The sequence below is a fragment of the Sminthopsis crassicaudata genome, chromosome 4 (genome assembly GCF_048593235.1).
Source record: "Sminthopsis crassicaudata isolate SCR6 chromosome 4, ASM4859323v1, whole genome shotgun sequence".
Classification (NCBI taxonomy): domain Eukaryota; kingdom Metazoa; phylum Chordata; class Mammalia; order Dasyuromorphia; family Dasyuridae; genus Sminthopsis; species Sminthopsis crassicaudata.
Window position 1 is genome coordinate 231651166 of NC_133620.1, and position 24255 is coordinate 231675420.

Below are 24255 nucleotides of genomic sequence, written 5' to 3' on the forward strand. Positions count from 1 at the left end.
TTCTGGTGTGTACACATTTGTTTATTTTCCAATAAAATTGATATTACAAGAAAAGCTCCAAGTTCTAAAAGAGAAAATAAGGCAAATTTGTCCTTTTCACATCATCATTGGGGTTTTCCTGAGATGACTGTCTCATACAATGTGATCGGGGAGAGGAAAAGGGAAAAGGAAAAGGAGAATAAGTGAAGGGACTTGGAGGGAGGGGGGAGGGACACTAAAAAAAAAAAGGGAGGGTTGCACGTCACAAGGGGGGTCTGTAAATTAAATATCGGGGAGGGGGATCAGGGGGGTCAAGGGAAAAAGCATAATCTGGGGATAATAGGATGGCAGGAAATACAGAATTAGTAATTTTAACTGTAAATGTGAATGGGATGAACGATCCCATCAAACGGAGGCGGATAGCAGATTGGATCAAAAATCAGAACCCTACAATATGTTGTCTGCAGGAAACATACTTAAAGCAGGGAGATACATACAGAGTAAAGGTCAAAGGTTGGAACAGAGCCTATTATGCTTCAGGTAAAGCCAAAAAAGCAGGGGTAGCTATCCTTATCTCAGATCAAGCAAAAGCAGAAGTAGATCTAATTAAAAGAGATAAGGAAGGAAACTATATCCTGCTGAAAGGTAGCATAAATAATGAAGCCATATCGATACTAAACATATATGCACCAAGTGGTATAGCATCTAACTTTCTAAAGGAAAAGTTAAGAGAATTGCAAGAAGAAATAGACAGTAAAACTATAATAGTGGGAGATCTCAACCTTGCACTCTCAGATTTAGACAAATCAAACCACAAAACAAACAAGAAAGACATTTAAAAAGTAACTAGAACATTAGAAAAACTAGGTATGATAGAACTTTGGAGAAAACTGAATGGCAATAGAAAGGAATATACTTTCTTCTCAGCAGTTCATGGATCCTATACAAAAATTGACCATATATTAGGACATAAAGATCTCAAAATTAAATGTAGGAAGGCAGAAATAATAAATGCCTTCTTCTCAGATCACAATGCAATAAAAGCTACATTCAGTAAAAAGTTAGGGGTAAATAGACCAAAAAGTAATGGGGAACTGAATAATCTCATCTTAAAGAATGACTGGGTGAAAGAGCAAATTATAGAAACAATTAATAATTTCACCCAAGATAATGACAATGATGAGACATAATACCAAAATCTTTGGGATGCAGCTAAAGCAGTAATAAGGGGAAATTTTATATCTTTAGAGGCTTATTTGAAGAAAATAGAGAAAGAGAAGATTAACGAATTGGGCTTACAACTTAAAAGGCTAAAAAAGACCAAATTATAAACCCCCAACCAAAAAATAAACTTGAAATACAAAAATTAAAAGGAGAAATCAATAATATTGAAAGTAAAAAAACTATTGAATTAATAAATAAAACCAAGAGTTGGTTTTATGAAAAAGCCAATAAAATAGATAAACCTTTGGTAAATTTGATCAGAAAAAAGAAAGAGGAAAATCAAATTGTTAGTCTTACAAATGAAAAGGGGGATCTTTCCACCAATGAAGAGGAAATTAGAGAAATAATAAGGAGTTACTTTGCCCAACTTTATGCCAATAAATTTGATAACTTAAGTGAAATGGATGACTTCCTCCAAAAATATGGGCTCCCTAGATTAACAGAGTAGGAGATAAATTGCTTAAATAGTCCCATATCAGAAAAAGAAATAGAACACGCTATTAATCAACTCCCCAGGAAAAAATCCCCAGGACCAGATGGATTCACATGTTAATTCTACCAAACATTTAAAGAACAATTAGCCCCAATGTTATATAAATTATTTGAAAAAATAGGGGATGAAGGAGTCCTACCAAACTCTTTTTATGACACAGACATGGTACGATACCTAAACCAGGTAGATCGAAAACTGAGAAAGAAAATTATAGACCAATCTCCTTAATGAATATTGATACTAAAATCTTAAATAAGATATTAGCAAAAAGACTTCAGAAAATCATCTCCAGGATAATACACTATGATCAAGTAGGATTTATTCCAGGAATGCAGGGCTGGTTTAATATTAGGAAAACTATTAATATAATTGACCATATTAATAATCAAATTAATAAGAACCATATGATCATCTCAATAGATGCAGAAAAAGCATTTGACAAAATCCAACATCCATTCCTACTAAAAACTCTTGAGAGTATAGGAATAAATGGACTATTCCTTAGAATAATCAGGAGCATATATTTAAGACCGTCAGTCAACATAATATGCAATAGAAATAAACTACAACCTTTCCCAGTAAGATCAGGAGTGAAACAAGGTTGCCCACTATCACCATTACTATTCAATATAGTACTAGAAACGCTAGCCTCGGCAATAAGAGCCGAGAAAGAGATTAAAGGAAGTAGAGTAGGAAATGAGAAATCAAACTATCACTTTTTGCAGATGACATGATGGTATACTTAGAGAACCCCAAAGACTCTGCTAAAAAGCTACTAGAAATAATTCAAAATTTCAGCAAAGTGTTAGGATACAAAATAAATCCACATAAATCCTCAGCATTTTTATATATCACCAACAAAATGCAACAGCAAGAGATACAAAGAGAAATTCCATTCCAAACAAATGTTGAGAGTATAAAGTATTTGGGAATCCATCTACCAAAGAAAAATCAGGAATTATATGAGAAAAATTACAAAACACTTGCCACAAGGGGGCGGAGCCAAGATGGCGGAGAAGAAACACACGACTCAGTGAACGTCCTCACTCCCTCACAACCAATTAGATAAATTAAGTCTCAAAATTAGCTCAGGACTGATAGATACCACAAGGACTGGAAGCACGACTTACCAGCTGAAGAGAATCTGGAGTTTCAACAGGAAAGGTCAGTTCTCAGGGGAGGAATAAGAAAGACCAGCACAGACGGTGGGGTAGGGGCACACTGCGCCCATTGCGCTGGGAAGGGCTCTGGGATCAGAGAAGCCACTGAGGTAAAGGAATCTGGCACAGGCTGTTAGCTCTTCTCTGCTAATTATTTAGCAGTTCAGAAGAGAAAGCCAAAATATTTTAAAACTCAAATTAGATTTTCCCCGATCCGGGGGGTGACTCAGCTGACTCGGCACCAGGGGGTGTGGCCTCAGCTACCACCTGAGAATAGTTAAGAGATTGACAAGTGGGTGGATACGGCCCAAGGCAACACACACTGCCTAGCATAGCTGGAGGGAGTGGAACTCAGCTCCAGGAAGTCCCAGAGAAGCGGAACCTTTGAACTAGGGACCGAGGTTTCTGGCAGACACTTCCAGTTTGAGCGCAGGGGCTTCTCACGTCAACTGCTGCAGACATCCACTCCCCACCCGGACACATAGGCTGGGCTTCGTGCTGTCTTCACTATTCTACGCCCTCTAAGCACAGTAGTGCTAATCACCTCTGAGGCACCTCCAGGGAGGGGGTGGGGAACTCTCTCCCAGAGCTCTATCTTAGCTCAGGCACAGGAGCCGCTGCATCCATCCAGTCTGGGAGGAAGCTGGTAAAGAAGTAAATAATTTCCTACCCCAGGGACAGACCCCAAAAGATTTTTTTAAGTATGAGCAAAAAAGCTAGAAAAACTATAGATTCCTTCTATACAGAGAAAGAGCGGGTAACCAACCCCGAGGAAGTTGACAGCAGAGAATCAGCAGACAACAACCTAAAGGGGAACGATTCCTGCCCCCCATCACATAACTCTCTCCTAGAAGAAGCTCTTAAAAAATTGAGGGAGATCGAAGAAAAATGGGGCAAGGAAAGGGAAGTTATGATAGAGAATAACAACGTCCTGAAATTGGAGTTGGAAAAAATAAAGAATTCACAGGAGATGCAGGGAAACAAAATTAATGAATTAGAAAAGGTTAAAAAAATACAGGAAAGTAGGATTTCTGAATTGGAAAAGATAAAAAAGTCTCAAGAAAATAGAATTTCTGAATTGGAAAAAGAAAATAATTCTCAAAAAAAAAAAATTAGGGAAATGGAAAAAAATTCAATAGAGCAAAATAATTCATTTAAAAACGAAATTGGGCATTTACAAAAAGAACTAAAAACTGTGAAAGAAGAAAATAACTCCTTAAAAGTCAGGATGGAACAAATAGAAATGAATGATTCACAGAGAACCCAAGAATCAGTCAAACAAAACAAAAAAAAAAATGAGAAGCTGGAGAACAACGTCAAATACTTACTGGGAAAATCTATAGACCTGGAAAATAGATCTAGGAGAGATAATCTGCGGATTATTGGACTTCCAGAAAACTATGACCAAAAAAAGAGCCTAGATTCTATTTTACAGGAAATTATCAAAGAGAACTGTCCAGAGAAAATAGAAACAGAAGGGAAAGTAGATGTGGAAAGAATTCATCGAACTCCTTCTGAAATAGACCCTAAAAAAAGAACACCACGGAATATTGTGGCTAAGCTGCAGAATTACCACACAAAGGAGAAAATCCTGCAAGCAGCTAGAAAAAAACAATTTAAATACCAAGGTGCCACAATAAGGGTCACCCAAGATCTGGCTGCCTCCACATTAAAAGATAGAAGGGCCTGGAACCTGATATTCCGAAAGGCAAAAGATCAAGGACTGCAACCAAGAATGAACTACCCAGCTAAGTTTAGCATCTTTTTCCATGGAAGAAGATGGTCATTCAATGAAACAGAGGAATTCTATATGTTTCTAAGAAAAAAACCAGACTTAAACAAAAAATTTGATCTACATCCACAAGACTGAAGAGAAACAGAAAAAGGAACACAGAACCCTTGAGAACTGTAACTCTGTTGTGGGTATATAAAAAATACTCAAGGATAATATGATTTTACTGATATTAAAGAAAAAAAGGGGGGTGTAGTAAAGGGAAGGAGGTCGGTTCAGAAAAAGGGGAAAGAGTGATAAAAAGAGGGAAACTACATCCCAGGAAGAGACATAGAAAATACACCATATCTGAGGGAACTTAGTGAGGGGGAGAATCATTGTGTGAATCTTACTCTCATCAGAAGAGGCTCAAAGAGTAAATAATTAACATATTTGTTTTTCAGAGAATTTTCTCTCACCTCATTAAAAGGGGGGAGAGGAAAAGGGGAAAGGAAAAGGAGAATAAGTGAAGGGACTTGGAGGGAGGGGGGAGGGATCCTAAAAAAAAAAAAAAAAAAAAGAGGGAGGGTTGCGCGTCACAAGGGGGGTCTGTAAATTAAATATCGGGGAGGGGGATCAGGGGGGTCAAGGGAAAAAAGTATAATCTGGGGATAATACGATGGCAGGAAATACAGAATTAGTAATTTTAACTGTAAATGTAAATGGGATGAACGATCCCATCAAATGGAGACGGATAGCAGATTGGATCAAAAAGCAGAACCCTACAATATGTTGCCTACAGGAAACACACTTAAAGCAGGGAGATACATACAGAGTAAAGGTAAAAGGTTGGAACAGAGCCTATTATGCTTCAGGTAAAGCCAAAAAAGCAGGGGTAGCTATCCTTATCTCAGATCAAGCAAAAGCAGAAGTAGATCTTGTTAAAAAAGATAAGGAAGGAAACTATATCCTGCTGAAAGGTAGCATAAATAATGAAGCCATATCAATACTAAACATATATGCACCAAGTGGTATAGCATCTAACTTTCTAAAGGAAAAGTTAAGAGAACTGCAAGAAGAAATAGACAGTAAAACTATAATAGTGGGAGATCTCAACCTTGCACTCTCAGATTTAGACAAATCAAACCACAAAACAAACAAGAAAGAAATTAAAAAAGTAAATAGAACATTAGAAAAACTAGGTATGATAGACCTTTGGAGAAAACTGAATGGCAATAGGAAGGAATATACTTTCTTCTCAGCAGTTCATGGATCCTATACAAAAATTGACCATATATTAGGACATAAAGATCTCAAAATTAAATGTAGGAAGGCAGAAATAATAAATGCCTTCTTCTCAGATCACAATGCAATAAAAGCTACATTCAGTAAAAAGTTAGGGGTAAATAGACCAAAAAGTAATTGGAAACTGAATAATCTCATCTTAAAGAATGACTGGGTGAAAGAGCAAATTATAGAAACAATTAACAATTTCACCCAAGATAATGATAATGATGAGACATCATATCAAAATCTTTGGGATGCAGCTAAAGCAGTAATAAGGGGAAATTTTATATCTTTAGAGGCTTTTTTGAAGAAAATTGAGAAAGAGAAGATTAACGAATTGGGCTTACAACTTAAAAGGCTAGAAAAAGACCAAATTATAAACCCCCAACCAAAAATTAAACTCGAAATACAAAAATTAAAAGGAGAAATCAATAAAATTGAAAGTAAAAAAACTATTGAATTAATAAATAAAACCAAGAGTTGGTTTTATGAAAAAGCCAATAAAATAGATAAACCTTTGGTAAATTTGATCAAAAAAAAGAAAGAGGAAAATCAAATTGATAGTCTTACAAATGAAAAGGGGGATCTTTCCACCAATGAAGAGGAAATTAGAGAAATAATAAGGAGTTACTTTGCCCAACTTTATGCCAATAAATTTGATAACTTAAGTGAAATGGATGACTTTCTCCAAAAATATAGGCTCCCTAGATTAACAGAGGAGGAGATAAATTGCTTAAATAGTCCCATATCAGAAAAAGAAATAGAACAAGCTATTAATCAACTCCCCAGGAAAAAATCCCCAGGGCCAGATGGATTCACATGTGAATTCTACCAAACATTTAAAGAACAATTAGCCCCAATGTTATATAAATTATTTGAAAAAATAGGGGATGAAGGAGTCCTACCAAACTCCTTTTATGACACAGACATGGTACTGATACCTAAACCTGGTAGATCGAAAACTGAGAAAGAAAATTATAGACCAATCTCCTTAATGAATATTGATGCTAAAATCTTAAATAAGATATTAGCAAAAAGACTTCAGAAAATCATCTCCAAGATAATACACTATGATCAAGTAGGATTTATTCCAGGAATGCAGGGCTGGTTTAATATTAGGAAAACTATTAATATAATTGACCATATTAATAATCAAATTAATAAGAACCATATGATCATCTCAATAGATGCAGAAAAAACATTTGACAAAATCCAACATCCATTCCTACTAAAAACTCTTGAGAGTATAGGAATAAATGGATTATTCCTTAGAATAATCGGGAGTATATATTTAAGACCGTCAGTAAGCATAATATGCAATAGAAATAAAATGCAACCTTTCCCAGTAAGATCAGGAGTGAAACAAGGTTGCCCACTATCACCATTACTATTCAATATAGTACTAGAAATGCTAGCCTCGGCAATAAGAGCCGAGAAAGAGATTCAAGGAATTAGAGTAGGAAATGAGGAAATTAAACTATCACTTTTTGCAGATGACATGATGGTATACTTAGAGAACCCCAAAGACTCTGCTAAAAAGCTACTAGAAATAATTCAAAATTTCAGCAAAGAGGCAGGATACAAAATAAATCCACATAAATCCTCGGCATTTTTATATATCACTAACAAAATGCAACAGCAAGAGATACAAAGAGAAATTCCATTCCAAACAAATGTTGAGAGTATAAAATATTTGGGAATCCATCTACCAAAGAAAAGTCAGGAATTATATGAGAAAAATTACAAAACACTTGCCACAAAAATAAAATCAGATTTAAATAATTGGAAAGACATTCAGTGCTCTTGGATAGGCCGAGCGAATATAATAAAGATGACAATACTCCCCAAACTAATCTATTTATTTAGTGCTATACCAATCAGACTCCCAAGAAACTATTTTAATGACCTAGAAAAAATAACAACAAAATTTATATGGAAGAATAAAAGGTCAAGAATTGCAAGGGAACTAATGAAAAAAAACTCAGAGGAAGGTGGTCTAAGTGTACCTGATCTAAAACTATATTATATAGCAGCAGTCACCAAAACCATTTGGTATTGGCTACGAAATAGACCGGTAGATCAGTGGAACAGATTAGATACAAAGGACAAAAAAGGGTACATCTATAGCAATCTAATCTTTGACAAACCCAAAGATTCCAACATTAGGGATAAAAATTCATTATTTGGAAAAAACTGTTGGGAAAACTGGAAATTAGTATGGCAGAAATTAGATATGGATCCACACTTAACACCATATACCAAGATAAGATCAAAATGGGTCCATGATTTAGGCATAAAGAGGGAGATAATAAATAGATTAGAGGAACAGAGGATAATCTACCTCTCAGACTTGTGGAGGAGGAAGGAATTTATGACCAGAGGAGAACTAGAGATCATTATTGATCACAAAATAGAAGATTTTGATTACATCAAACTAAAAAGTTTCTGTACAAATAATACTAATGCAAACAAGATTAGAAGGGAAGTAACAAATTGGGAAAATATTTTTAAAAACAAAGGTTCTGACAAAGGTCTCATTTCCAAAATATATAGAGAACTGACCATAGTTTATAAGAAACCGAACCATTCTCCAATTGATAAATGGTCAAAGGATATGAACAGACAATTCTCAGAGGAAGAAATTGAAACTATATCCACTCACATGAAAGAGTGTTCCAAATCACTACTGATCAGAGAAATGCAAATTAAGACCACTCTGAGATACCACTACACACCTGTCAGATTGGCTAAGATGACAGGAACAAATAATGACAAATGTTGGAGGGGATGTGGGGAAATTGGGACACTAATACATTGCTGGTGGAGTTGTGAAAGAATCCAGCCATTCTGGAGAGCAATCTGGAATTATGCCCAAAAAGTTATCAAACTGTGCATACCCTTTGACCCAGCAGCGCTACTACTGGGCTTATATCCCAAAGAAATACTAAAGAGCGGAAAGAGACATATATGTGCCAAAATGTTTGTGGCAGCTCTTTTTGTTGTAGCTAGAAACTGGAAGATGAATGGATGTCCATCAGTTGGAGAATGGTTGGGTAAATTGTGGTATATGAAGGTTATGGAATATTATTGCTCGGTAAGAAATGACCAGCAGGAGGAATATAGAGAGGCCTGGAGAGACTTAAATCAACTGATGCTGAGTGAAATGAGCAGAACCAGAAGATCACTGTACACTTCAACAACAATACTGTATGGGGATGTATTCTGATGGAAGTGGAAATCTTCAACATAAAGAAGATCCAACTCACTTCCAGTTGATCAATGATGGACAGAGGTAGCTACACCCAGAGAAGAAACACTGGGAGGGGAATGAAAATTGTTAGCACTAATATCTGTCTGCCCAGGTTGCATGTACCTTCGGATTCTAATGTTTATTGTGCAACAAGAAAATGATATTCGCACACATGTTTTGTACCTAGACTATATTGTAACACATGTAAAATGTATGGTATTGCCTGTCGTCGGGGGGAGGGAATAGAGGGAGGGGGGATAATTTGGAAAAATGAATACAAGGGATAATATTATAAAATATATATATATATATATATATATATATATAATAAAAAAAAAATTTAAAAAAAAAAAAAAAAAAAAAAACACTTGCCACAAAAATAAAGTCAGATTTAAATAATTGGAAAGACATTCAGTGCTCTTGGATAGACCGAGTGAATATAATAAAGATGACAATACTCCCCAAACTAATCTATTTATTTAGTGCTATACCAATCAGACTCCCAAGAAACTATTTCAATGACCTAGAAAAAATAACAACAAAATTCATATGGAAGAATAAAAGGTCGAGAATTGCAAGGGATCTAATGAAAAAAAACTCAGAGGAAGGTGGTCTAAGTGTACCTGATCTAAAGCTATATTATATAGCAGCAGTCACCAAAACCATTTGGTATTGGCTAAGAAATAGACCGATAGATCAGTGGAACAGATTAGATACAAAGGACAAAAAAGGGTACATCTATAACAATCTAATCTTTGACAAACCCAAAGATACCAACATTAGGGATAAAAATTCATTATTTGGAAAAAACTGTTGGGAAAACTGGAAATTAATATGGCAGAAATTAGATATGGATCCACACTTAACACCATATACCAAGATCAGATCAAAATGGGTACATGATTTAGGCATAAAGAGGGAGATAATAAATAGATTAGAGGAACAGAGGATAATCTACCTCTCAGACTTGTGGAGGAGGAAGGAATTTATGACCAGAGGAGAACTAGAGAGCATCATTGATCACAAAATAGAAGATTTTGATTACATCAAACTAAAAAGTTTCTGTACAAATAATACTAATGCAAACAAGATTAGAAGGGAAGTAACAAATTGGAAAAATATTTTTAAAAACAAAGGTTCTGACAAAGGTCTCATTTCCAAAATATATAAAGAACTGACCCTAATTTATAAGAAACCGAACCATTCTCCAATTGATAAATGGTCAAAGGATATGAACAGACAATTCTCAGATGAAGAAATTGAAACTATATCCACTCACATGAAAGAGTGTTCCAAATCACTACTGATCAGAGAAATGCAAATTAGGACAACTCTGAGATACCACTACACACCTGTCAAATTGGCTAAGATGACAGAAACAAATAATGATGAATGTTGGAAGGGATGTGGGGAAACTGGGACACTAATACATTGGTGGTGAAGTTGCGAAAGAATCCAGCCATTCTGGAGAGCAATCTGGAATTATGCCCAAAAAGCTATCAAACTGTGCATACCCTTTGACCCAGCAGTGATACTACTGGGCTTATATCCCAAAGAAATACTAAAGAGCGGAAAGAGAAATATATGTGCCAAAATGTTTGTGGCATCTCTTTTTGTTGTAGATAGAAACTGGAAGATGAATGGATGTCTATCAGTTGGAGAATGGTTGGGTAAATTATGGTATATGAAGGTTATGGAATATTATTGCTCTGTAAGAAATGACCAGCAGGAGGAATACAGAGAGGCTTGGAGAGACTTACATCAACTGATGCAGAGTGAAATGAGCAGAACCAGAAGATCACTATACACTTCAACAACAATACTGTATGAGGATGTATTCTGATGGAAGTGGAAATCTTCAACATAAAGAAAAGCCAACTCACTTCCAGTTGATCAATGATGGACCGAGGTAGCTACACCCAGAGAAGAAACACTGGGAAGTGAATGTAAATTGTTAGCACTAATATCTTTCTGCCCAGGTTACATGTACCTTCAGAATCTAATGCTTATTGTGCAACAAGAAAATGATATTCACACACATGTATTGTATCTAGGCTATATTGTAACACGTAAAATGTATGGGATTGCCTGTCATCGAGGAGAGGGAGTACAGGGAGGGGGGGATAATTTGGAAAAATGAATACAAGGGATAATATTATAAAAATATATATAATAAAAATTATTAATAAAAAAAAAGAAAACTATAACCTTCCTAGAGCTATGCCTAGTACTATTTGATGTCTCCAACTCTACTCCCAAATGGAAATACTAAACTCTAATGAAATAAAATTAGAAAAAAAGTATATCTCCAGATTTGTAAGGAATAACATGTTGTATACCATAGATTTGCAGGGTTTTAGTATAATCATTTTTTTAAAATTGTAATGTGTTGTCAAATACAATTCTTGTTCATATATTTTCAATCTCTATGGCTAGTTATTGAATATTTCCCCCAAGAGGTTAACTCAAAGTAGCTCAAGTTTTTGAAAAAGGCTCAGGGTTCCAAAGTCTTTTGGGCATAACTAATGCAACTATTGCTGAAGTATGGGGGAAAATAACTTTGTTACTACTCTCAAAAAAACCCAATCTTCACTTTGTTGTTCTCCGTCATAAATTGATAGAATATTATTGACATTTTAATATCAGTTCACACGGGATTTAATTAACACAAACATCAAAAAAGTTAGCCGCATTAGCTTTTATTTTTTGCCTTTCAAAACATATAAGCATTTCTTAGTTGATTGCCTTCTCAGTAAAATAATAATAATAAAAATGCCCTACTTAAAAATATTCATCCCTTAGTAATAAGCTTCCAATAATATAATTCGAAAAAAATACCTCAGACTAAATTTGGAATAAGGATCTCAGAAATCTGGGATCAATCAATATGTCACTTTCTAAAACGTTGTTAGCTCCATTAAGTGCTCCCATCTAGAATAAATATTATTTTAAGACTATTCCAAATCTGGTGAATTAATTTTCCATTTTCTTTCTCCCTGATCCAACACTTTTTTTTCATTTATTTCTATTTGTAATTTATTTTCCATTCTAGCAGATGTTTAAAATGTTTCTAATGTATATTCTCAAATCCTAAAATCAGTTTAAGAATTTGGATTGTGTTTGATTTTTCAATTTAATGTCTAAGATATCAATTTTAAAAGTATTCCCAAAATACCTGGGTCATATCTCTATCTGATGAGCCAAAATAGAGAACATGTCAAAATGGTTTCATTCAAAATCTAGACAGATTCCTATATAATTAAGGAAGAGGCAGTCATCTATGATACCCACAATTGAAATATTTCTTTGCTATGATCGTCATCATAAATTTCCTATCCATATTTCTGTTTTACTTGACTACGTTCATTTATATGCTTAAACAGGTTGGTTCCTTTACTCCCAGGGATCTAATAAAGTAAAGAACCTTCATGGTTCCTATGTCTGAAGAACTCCATATAGGTTTCCAGAACAATCCCAATAGAAAGCAAATACAAAATGTTATCCAGAAAAAAGAACTATGGGAATTGAATATAAATCAACACATGTTCTGTTCACTTCTTTTTTCTATTTTTTCCTCCCATGATTTTCTCTTTTCTTCTGATTTTTCTCTGCCAACATAATTCATAGAGCAATTGAAAAATAAATAAATAAATACACATAGGATGAAGCATATGAATTTAAAGTTTCAGATTTTATCTGGTTATATGGAGGTTCAGAATATATAACATCAATGAAACTTCTAAGTGGTATGGGATTACTGAATCCTACCACTTTCTGGAATAAGTAAAACTACCTTAACTATAGATAAAGTAACCACACTTTCCAAAACAAAAATTGAGAATATGTTGTAATTCTTTTTGTGAAGTCTCATTTTTTGAAATTATAACAATATTTATATTGCATTGTTTGGAATATTTTTCTTTATTGTTCATCAGTCACTTCTGTCATGTCTAACTCTTCATGATCCTATTTAGGGTTTTCTTGGCAGAGATAGTACAGTGGTTTGTTGTTTCCTTCTTCAGCACATTCAGGAAACTGAGGCAAACAGAGTTAAATTATTTGTCTAAGGTCACACAGCTAGTAAGGTTCTGACCCTGGATTTGAACTCACAAAAATGTGTCTTCCTGACTCCATGACCAGCATTCTACCAACTACATTCATGTATTAGTATATAATTTGGCAGATATATTATTAAATCTTGTGCATAGTAAGGAAGGACAAGCTAAGGCCCAATGGGATTAGAATACAGAAACCTGTGCTGGAAATCTAGCTCCTCTTAAGAAAAAAGTTAAAGAGGTAAACAAAAAAGTTAAGCATGATAGATCTTTGAAGAAAATTGAATGGAGCCATTCAGACAGAAAGGAATTTGCATTTATCTTGTGGGTTCATGGAACCTATACAAAAATTGACCACGTATCAAGGCATAAAAATCTCAAAATCAAATGCAGAAAGGCAGAAATAGTAAATGTATTTTTTCAGATTATGATGCAATAAAAATCACATGCAATATAAGGATAGGAGAAAATAGACCAAAATTACTTGGAAATTAAATAATCTAATCCTAAAAAATGAATGGGTGAAACAACAAATCATAGATACAATCAATAGTTTCATCGAAGAGAATGACAATAATGAAACAACATAACAAAATTTGTGGGATACAGCCAAGGTGGTTATAAGGGAAAATTTTATATATTTAGATGCTTACTTGCATTAAATAGAGAAAGAGAAGATCAATGAATGGAGTTTACAACTAATGCTAGAAAAAAGAACAAATTAAAAACCCTCAATTAAATACCAAATTTGAAATTCTGAAAATAAAAGAGAAGATTTATAAAATTTAAAATAAGAAAACTATTTAATTTTTAAATAAAACTGAGTTGTTGGTTTTTTGAAAAAATAGCAAAATACATAAACTTTTAGTTAATTTGATTAGAAAAAGAAATGAAGAAAATCAAATTGTTAATCTCAAAAATGAAAAAGGAGAATTTCCCCCCAATGAAGAGGAAATTAGAATAATAATTAAGGATTGTTTTGCCCAACTATATGGTTATAAATTTGATAATCTAAATGAAATCAAGGAATATCTACAAAAATGTAGATTGCCCAGATTAATGGAAGAGGAAATAATTTATTTAAATGATCCCCTTTTAGAAAATCTATCTCCTCTACTCAATATCTATGGAATCTTGCACAAGTCACTTCTCTTCCATTTTTAGTTTCCATTTCATAATATAAAGGTAATAATTGCACTACCTTCTTCACAAGGGGGAAGTATAAATCAAAGCAATAACAAATGTAAAAGTTGTTTGTAGACGCCACTGTACTATTTCAATATGAAATATCATTGTTCTTTCATAGTACACACTTATTCTTTGGTAGTACTTACGATGGGCAACTAAATGACTTGGTGAATAGAGCCTTGGGCCTAGTATCAGAAAGACCTAAGTTCAAATCAGGCCTCAGATACTTAGTATTTGTATAACTCTGGACAAGTCACTTCATCTGTTTGCCTTCATCTACTGGGTAAAAATGGCAAACTACTCCAGTATTCATGCCAAGAGAATATCATGGACAATATTAGCATGATTTGATCCTTGGGCTCACATAGAGTTGGATACAAACAACTCAACAACCATATTTCTCAAAAACAAAATACAAAAACATTTTCTCCCTAAATTAAATATGTATTTTGAAATTTGTAATTATTTTCTCTTTGGAAGTGTATAGTAAGTAACCTATTACCTTTTCAATTAAATGGGGTAAAGTCCTGGGTCAGAATTCTCAATATTGAATTATTTCTTTAATAGTAACAGGTTAACTTTGCAAATAATAATAGAGGCTAATGTTTATAAAGTTCTTAAATGTTTTTAAAGTACTATACTTACATTATTTCACTTGATCCTCATAACAAGTTTGTGGGTAGGTTCAATTATTACCTATCTCCTTTATAATCTTAAGGAAACTAAAGCTGAAAGAGAGGGTAAATGATTTATCCAGAATTAAAATCAGAAACAGGAATTTAACTGAGATCTTCCTTACTAAAATTTCAAAAATCTACCCACTCAGCCTTTTAACTGTTTTAAATAAGATCTTTTAAAAAGTTAGCTAAATGAAGAAACTATGAGATTTAACTTTATTTTATTTATTATAGAAATTTTTTTTCTTTTTCAAATTATTTTATTTAGTTAAATATTTCCAAATTACATAAAACAAATTTAACAATCTTTTTTTAAGTTTATGTATTTTTAATACACATTGCTTTATGAATCATGTTGGGAAATAAAATCAGAGCAAAAGGGAAAAACCAAAGAAGAATTAAAAATATTTATATAGGAAAAAAGAAGTGTACATACCATGTATTGATTTATATTCAGTCTCCTTAGCTCTTTTACTGGACGAAAATTGCATTTTCTGTCCGAAGTCTGTTGGGATTACTTTATATCACTGAACCACTGAGAAATACCCAGCCTTTCATAGTTGAGCATTGTGCATTCTTGCTATTATTGTGTACAATGTTAAGTCTGATTCTGCCTGTTTCATTCAGCATCATTTCATGTAAATCTTTCCAGGTCTTTCAATAATCATTTTTTTATAGAACAGTAATATTCTATTACTTCATGTATCACAATTTGTTCCAATTCCTTGCTACCACAAGGAAAGCTGCTACAAACATTTTTGTACATATGGATCCTTTTCCCTTCTTTATGATTTACTTGGGATATAGAAACAGTAATGGCACTGCTGGATCAAAGGATATGCACAGTTTTATAATCCTTTGAGCATGCCTCCAGATTACTCTCAATAATAGTTGGATCATTGCACAACTCCACCAATAATGCATTTATGTCCCAGCTTTTGCACAACCTCTCCAATATTTATCATTAACTTTGCCTGTCATTGTAGCCAATGTAAGAGGTGTAACTTGGTACCTTAGGGTTGTTTTAACTTTCAATTCTCTAATCAATAGTGATTTAGAGCATTTTTTCATATAACTATAGATGACTTTATTTCATTGTCTGAAAATTATTCATATCCTTTGACCATATATTGTTTGGGGAATGAATTGGATTCTTATAAATCAGATACAGTTCTTTGTAAATTTCAGAAATCAGACCTTTATCAGAAATACTATCTGTAATGATTTCTTCCCAGCTTTGTACTTCCCTTTTAATCTTGTTGTGGTATTATATTTTGTGCCCAAATCATGTTTCAAGAGTTCCTGATATTTTCCAGTTTTCCCAAGAATTTAAGTGAAATAGTGAGTTCTTATTTCCAAAACTAGAATTTTGGAGTTTATCAAATACTAGATTGCTATAGACCTTTATTATTGTGTTGTATGTATCTAATCTGTTCTGCTACTAATTTGTCAGTACCAAATGGTTTTGATTAATGCTGTTTAGGTTTGGTGATGCTGAGGCACTATCCTTTGTATTTTCTTCATTAATTTCCCTGATATTCTTGACCTTTTGTTCTTTCAGATGAATTTTGTTATGATGTTTTCTAGTTCTATAAAATAATTTATTAGCAGGTTGATTGGTATGGCACTTAACAAATGGATTAATTTAGGCAGAATTATCTTTTGTTTTATATTAGCTCATCCTAGCCATGAACAATTGATATTTTTCCAATTGCTTAAATCTGATTTTATTGGTAGGGAAAATGCTTTGTAATTGTATTCATATAGTTCTTGGGTTTATTTTGGCAGGTTAACCACCTGATATTTTATTTTATCTATAGTAATTTTAAATGGAATTTCTCTTTATATTTCTTTCTGCTGTTTTTTTTCAGTAATATGCAGAACTGTTGATATTTTGTTCGAATTTATTTTTTATCCTGCAACTTTGCTAAAGCTGTGAAATGTTTCCAGTAGGTTTTTGGATGAATTTCTTGGATTCTCTAAGTAAATCATCATATCATCTGCAAAGAGTGATAGTTTTATTTCCTCATTTCCTATTCTAATTCTATTTCTTTTTCTTTTCTTATTACTAAAGCCAACATTTCTAGTACAACATTGAATAATAGAGGTGATGATGGGCATCCTTGTTTCACCCTGATCATATTGTGAATGCATCCAGCTTCTCTCCATTATAAATAATGGTTGCTGTTGGTGTTTACATAGATACTGTTTATTATTTTTTTTCTCCATTAAATACTCTTTATTAGATACCTTGTGGATACAGCATTGTACCCATATACAGCAAGGTTACTGAGGGAAGAAGGAAGGTATCAGTGTTCCCTCCTTTTAACTAACCCTCCTTTGCCTTCCATGCCCTGTAGTTATCTTCATAATTAGCTCCCAGATATTCAAGTTCCCTGGCAGCCTGCATGGTATGGCAGTCATTGCTGCCAATCTGTTAGAAGAAGACTAGGTTCTCTTCTTCTGGTCTTGGCTTCTCTGCAAAGTAGGTAGCCTGGAAATTAGTAGGCTCCATGTGGAGGGCATTCTCCAGTTCTGATATCGGGATGTTGAGCACCCTGGGAATGGTCCCCTCCATGGACTCATCCAGAGAGTGAAAATCGATGAGCTGGACCCAGTCCCAGTTGGTGGCCAGGATGGAACAGAGCTCTGGGAGCAATGTGGCTGGGATTCGACTCATGTTGCAGACCTCCATGGCGTAGTAGCCCCCTTCAAGGAGGGCGAAGGGCCTGGCCTCGATGCCCACACCATTACTGTTCAGTAACATCTTTGCTCTGGACTGCTTCTGATGGAGTACTGTTTATTATTATTTATTATTATCCCTATGCTCTCTAGTGTTTTAATAGGAATGGGTGCTATATTTTGTCAAAAGCTGATTCTGTATCTATTGAGATTATCATATAATTTCTGTCAGTTTTGTTATTAATATGGTCAATTATGGTAATAGTTTTCCTGATACTGAGCCAGTCCTGCATTCCTGGTATGAATGCAATTTTGTCAGAATATATTATCCTGCTGATAAGTTGCTATAATCTCTTTGCTAATATTTCATTTAAAAATTTTACATCAATATTTATTAGGGAGGTTGGTCTGTAATTTTCTTTCTCTATTTTGACTTTTCCTGATTTAGGTATCAGTGCCATATTTGTATGATAGAAGGAATTTGGAAGTACTCCTTCTTTAACTATTTTTCCAAATTATTTCCATAGTATTGGAATTAATTGTTTTTTAAATGTTTAATAGAATTCATTTGTGAAACCATCTGGTGCTGGAGACTTTTTCTCAGAAAGTTCATTAATGAATTATTCAATTTCTTTTTCTAAAATGAAACTATTTATGTATTTTATTTCCTTTTCTCTTAACCTGGGCAATTTGTATTTTTCTAAATATTCATTCATTTCAGCTGGTTTGTCAGACTTGCTGCAATCAAATTGGACAAAATACCTCTTAATTATTGTTTTTATTTCTTTTTCATTGGCAGTAAGTTCACCCCTTTCCTTTTTAATGCTGGTGATTTGATTTGTTCCTTTCCCTTTTCTAATCAAATTAACCAAAGGTTTATCTATTTGATTAGTTTTTTTTTTTCATAAAACCAATCCCTAATTTTATTAGTTCAATAGTTTTCTTAGTCTCTATTTTATTAATCTCTCCTTTGAGTTTCAACATTTGTAATTTGGTATTTAATTGAGGGAGTTTATTTTTGTTCTTTTTCTAGCTTTTTTAGTTGTATGCCTAATTCATTGATCTCCTCTTTCTCTATTTTATTTACTTATTGATTTAGAGATATAAAATCTTACCAAAGAACTGCTTTAGCTACATCCCTTAAGTTTTGTATCTTTCCTCATTATTGTCATTTTCTTGGAGGAAATTATGGACTGTTATTATGATTTGTTGGTTGACCTACTCATTCTTTAGAATTAGATTATTTGATTTCCAATTGGTTTTTAGTGTATATTTTCCTGACTCTTTATTGAATATAATTTTTATTGCAATGTCTTCTGAAAGGGGAGCATCTGCTATTTCTGTGTTTCTGCATTTGATTGTAAGTTTTTTTTATGCCCTAGTACATGTTCATTTTTAGTACATATGCCATCCACTGCCAAGAAAGAGATGTATTCCTTTCTGTCCCTATTCAATTTTTTCCAAAGGTTTATCATATCTAGGTTCTCTAGGACCTCTTAACCTCCTTAGTTTCTTTTGGGTTTTTTATGTGGTTGGACTTCCCTGATTCTCAGAGGGAAAGATTAAGGTTCCCCATTAAAATAGTTTTGCTGTCTATTTCTTCCTGTAACTGGCTTAATACCTTTTCTAGAAACTTGGCTGCACTACCATTTAGTACATACACATTTATTACCATTACTATTTAGGGTCCCCTTTATCAAGATGTGCTTTTGTTCCTTATCTCTTTTAATAAGATCTCTTTTTATTTTTGCTTCATCTGAGGTCAGAATTGCTACTGCTGATTTTTTTTTACTTGAACCATAGCATAACAAATTATTTTCCAGCCTTTTTCTTTTACTCTGTATGTGTCTCTCTGTGTCAAATGTGTTTCTTGTAAACAACAAATTGTAGGATTCTGTTTTTCAATCCACTCTGCTATTTACTTCCATTTTATGGGAGAGTTCATTCCATTCACACAGTTATCATTACCAGCCCTGTATTTCTCCCTGCAAAGCCCAAGCTAGCTCCCTAGAGAACTCAGGATCAGCCACAATAAGGATAAGCAAAAGTCTTTGATCTTTGTGGAAAAAGTGAAGGAGATGGACAAAACTGTCAATAATTTTGCCAAGGATCCCTCCTTGATTCTAGAGTCCAGAATCTCCACACTTTTCTCCTCCTTGTCCTGTGGCCATGTGAAGTTCTCTCGACTCTCTCACTCCAGCCCCAAATCCTTCCTAAGATTATCTGTATACACCAAACATCAAGCCAGCATGGAACAGTGAGAAGGGCCATTTTTCCTAAACATATGCTAATAGAATCATTGTCTAATAGGTAATTAATCTTAAGTGCTAGGTTGTCTATATCTAGCAAAACTTTTAAGAGTTTCAGCCCTTTACACCCCTCCATCCTATTTTTTCCCCTGTGTATACTTTTGTTTTCTCTTTCTACCTTGTCCTTAGTCCTGTGTTGTTGTTTTTTGTTTTTTACTTACCCTAGCCACTATCTTATTTCTTATCATCCCATCTCCTTCTCTTACTTAATGTTTTTTAACCACCCCACTCACTACTTTATCCACTAACACCTCTCCCCTCTTCTTACTAGTGTTTTTAACCCAATCCACCCACTATCTTATTTCTATCAAGCCTTTCTCCCTTACCTCTTTAGCACAGTATTTTTGTCCTCTGTTTTATTCTGTATCCCCCTTTTCTTTTCCTCTTTCTCATCCTACTTATTTATGAGTATAGATAAATTTATATGTCCAAATGAATCATTTATTCCCTCTTAAAGCCCAAATTGATGAGATCAAACTTTAGACAATACTCATTCCCTCTCTTCTTACCCTAAATTGTAATAGGTTTTTTGCACTCTTCATGAGATTAGTTTTTCCACCCTTTAATGTCATTTTCTTTGATGTCATCACAACAGGAACCATTCACAACCACATCCTAAGCCCTTATGATGCCCCCCACCCCTGTCTGTCCTAGTGACAGACACAGTCCTCAAAAGTTATAGATATTGACTTCTGGCTAAGATGGCGGAGAGGAGGCACACAGCTGCTTGAGCTTTGCGTTTTCTCTCACAATTTACTTCATGACAAGCCTCAGAATTAATGCTTGACAGGAAAAAAAAACCACAAATAATTACCAACAGAAGACATCCTTGAAATTCACAAGAAAAGGTCTGTTTTTGCTCAGGGGAGGGGACAAACAGACTGAGCATAAGCTGAGGGCAAGCAGCAAGAGCTTGGCAGGCAGCTCACACTGCTCAGACCTGAGGGGGGAAGGGTGTAGGGTGCAATCTCTGCCAATTCTTTGGAACAACCTTTACCCCAGTGTGACTATTCCAACTTGGCAGCAAGCCAAGATCAGCAGAGAAGGTGGAAACACAGGAGGTAAAGAATAAAACCCAAGAAAGCTAGTGTATCTTGGGACCCGGCCACCCCCACCCCCACCCAGAGTGACTCAGTGCATTCTTAGAGCCTCAGAGCACAGACTCAGCACAGCCATCACTGTCCTGTTAGTGCCTCACTGCTGTCTCTCACAATCTATAGAGGAAGCCTGGTAACACCAATATTCCACATCCCAGAAACATCCAGCCCAGAAACAGACCAATTGTTTCTCTTGTCAATTTGTTTTCTTCCATTCTGCTCTGACAAAATGAACAAAAAATTTAAAAGGGCTCTAACCATTGACAGCTTCTGTATGGATAGAGAGCAGACTTCAAACCCTGAGAAGACTAAAAGCAAACTGTCTTGAGAGGAATCCCCAAAGGGAGATATGATCTGCTCCTCAATACACAAAACTCTCATAGAGAAAATCAAAAAGGTTCTCCCAAGAGAGCTAGAAGAGAAATGGGAAAAGGAAAGATAAGATTGGCAAGAGAGTCTGGAGAAGTCATCCAGAGTGGATAAAGAAATCAAATCATTGAGAAATAAAATTAGTGAGTCGGAAAAAGAAAACAGCTCTCTAAAAAATAAAATTGATAACATAGAAAAAAATTCCATAGAAGAAAAAAACTCATTTAAAAACTCAATTGGACAATTACAAAAAGATATTTAAAAAGTGAGTGAAGAAAATACAACATTGAAAATCATAATCGAACAAGCAGAATTGAATGACTCAAGGAGAAACCAAGAACAAGTCAAACAAAACCAGAAAAATGAAACAATAGAAAAGAATGTCAAGTACCTTATAGGGAAGACAACAGACCTGGAAAAAAGATCCATGAGAGACAATTTGAGAATAATGAGGAATATGAGGAAAACAGAGCCTGGACATTATTTTCAAGGAAATTATCAAAGAGAACTGCCCAGAAATTTTAGAAAAAGAGGGTAAAATAGACATTGAAAAAATTAATCGATCCCTGCTGAAAGGGACCCTAAAATCAAAATGCCAAGAAATATAGTGGCCAAGGTAAAGAACCATCAGACAAAGGGAAAAAAATATTGGAAGCTGCTAGAAAAAAGCAATTCAGATATGGAGGAGCCACAATAAGGATAATCCAGAATCTAGCAGCAGCCACATTAAAGGAGCAAAGGGCATGGAATATGATATTCCAAAAGGCTAAGAAACTTGGTATGCAGCCAAGAATAACTTACCCAGCAAAAATGGGCATCTTTTTCCAGGGAAGAAGATTGACATTTAATGAAATAAATGAATTCCATCTATTCTTGATGAAAAAACCAGATCTACACAAAAAGTTTGATCTTCAAATACAGAACTCAAGAGATTTCGAAAAAGGTAAAAAGAGATCTTGAGAACTATATTTCTGCCATAAAGCTATGTAAAGAACACACATATAATTTGGCCTAGAAACTAGAGGTGGAAAGGAAATTGTATCATAAAAAAGGGTAAAGTGGGGGTACTACATCTCATGAAGACATAAAGGTAACCTATTATACATTAGAAAAAGAAAGGAGGGGGATGAACATAGTGTGTATCAACAGATATATTCAATTTATGGTGAAACTCCTTCCACTTCATTGAAAAGTGGGAGGGAAGGAGTAAGCTAAGGGGAAAGGAATACAGAAATTGTGAGGAAAAGGGGTAAAATAGGGGGAGGAATTTTAAGGTGGGGGAGGGATACTAAAAAGGGAGGGCTATGAAAAGCAAGTAGTGCTCACAAATTTAATACTGGGGAGGGGAATAAGAGGGAAGGAAAGGAAAAAAGCATAAGCAGGGATTAACAGGAGGGCAAGCAATATAAAATTAGTCATTTTAACCATAAATGTGAACGGGGTAAACTCCCCATAAAGAAGAAGCAGTTAGCAGACTGTATTAAAAGCCAGAATCCTACAATATGTTGTTTACAGAAAACACACCTGAAACAGGGTGATACATACAGCATAAAGGTAAAAGGTTTGAGCAGAATCTGCTATGCTTCTCGCGAAGCCAAAAATGCAGAGGTAGTCATCCTCATCTCAAATCAAGCAAAAGCAAAAATTTATCTAATTAAAAGAGATAAGGAAGGGCACTATATATTGCTAAAGGGAAGCATAGATAATGAAGTAGTATCAATATTAAACATATACACACCAAGTGGTGTAATTCTTAAAAGAGAAATTAAGAGAACTGCAAGAAGAAATAGACAGCAAAACTATAATAGTGGGAGATCTCAACCTTGCACTCTCAGAATTAGATAATTAGATAAATCAAACCACAAAATAAATAAGAAAGAAGTCAAAGAGGTAAATAGAATACTAGAAAAGTTTGATATGATAGATCTTTGGAGAAAACTAAATGGAGATAGAAAGGAGTATACTTTCTTCTCAGTATTCATGGAACATATACAAAAATTGACTATATATTAGGACATAAAACCCACAAAATCAAATGCAGTAAGGCAGAAATAGTAAATGCATCCTTTTCAGACCACAATGCAATGAAAATTACAGTCAATAAAAAGCCAAGGGAAAATAGAGGGAAAAAATGGAAACTCAATAATCTCATACAAAAGAATGATTGGATGAAACAGCAAATAATAGAAATAATAACTTCACCCAAGAAAATGACAATAATGAGACATCTTACCAAAATGTGGGGGATACAGCCAAAGCAGTAATAAGGGGAAATTTTATATCTCTAGAGGCCTACTTGCATAAAATAGAGAAAGAGAAGTTCAATGAATTAGGCTTACAACTAAAAATGCTAGAAAAGGAACAAATTACAAACCCCCAGACAAACATGAAACTTGAAATTCTAAAAATAAAAGGAAAGATTAATAAAATTGAAAGAAAAAAAAAACTATTTAATTACTTAATAAAACTAAGAGCTGGTTCTATGAACAAACCAACAAAATAGACAAACCATTAGTAAATCTGATTAAAAAAAGTAAAGAGGAAAAGCAAATTGTTAGTCTTAAAAATGAAAAGGGAGAACTCACCACTAATGAATAGGAAATTATAACAATAGTTAGGAGTTACTTTGCCCAACTTTATGCCAATAAAGTCGATAACTTAAGTGAAATGGAAGAATATCTTCAAAAATATAGCTTGCCTAGATTAACAAAGGAAGAAATAAGTAGTCTAAATAGTCCCATCTCAGAAACAGAAATAGAACAAGCTATTAACCA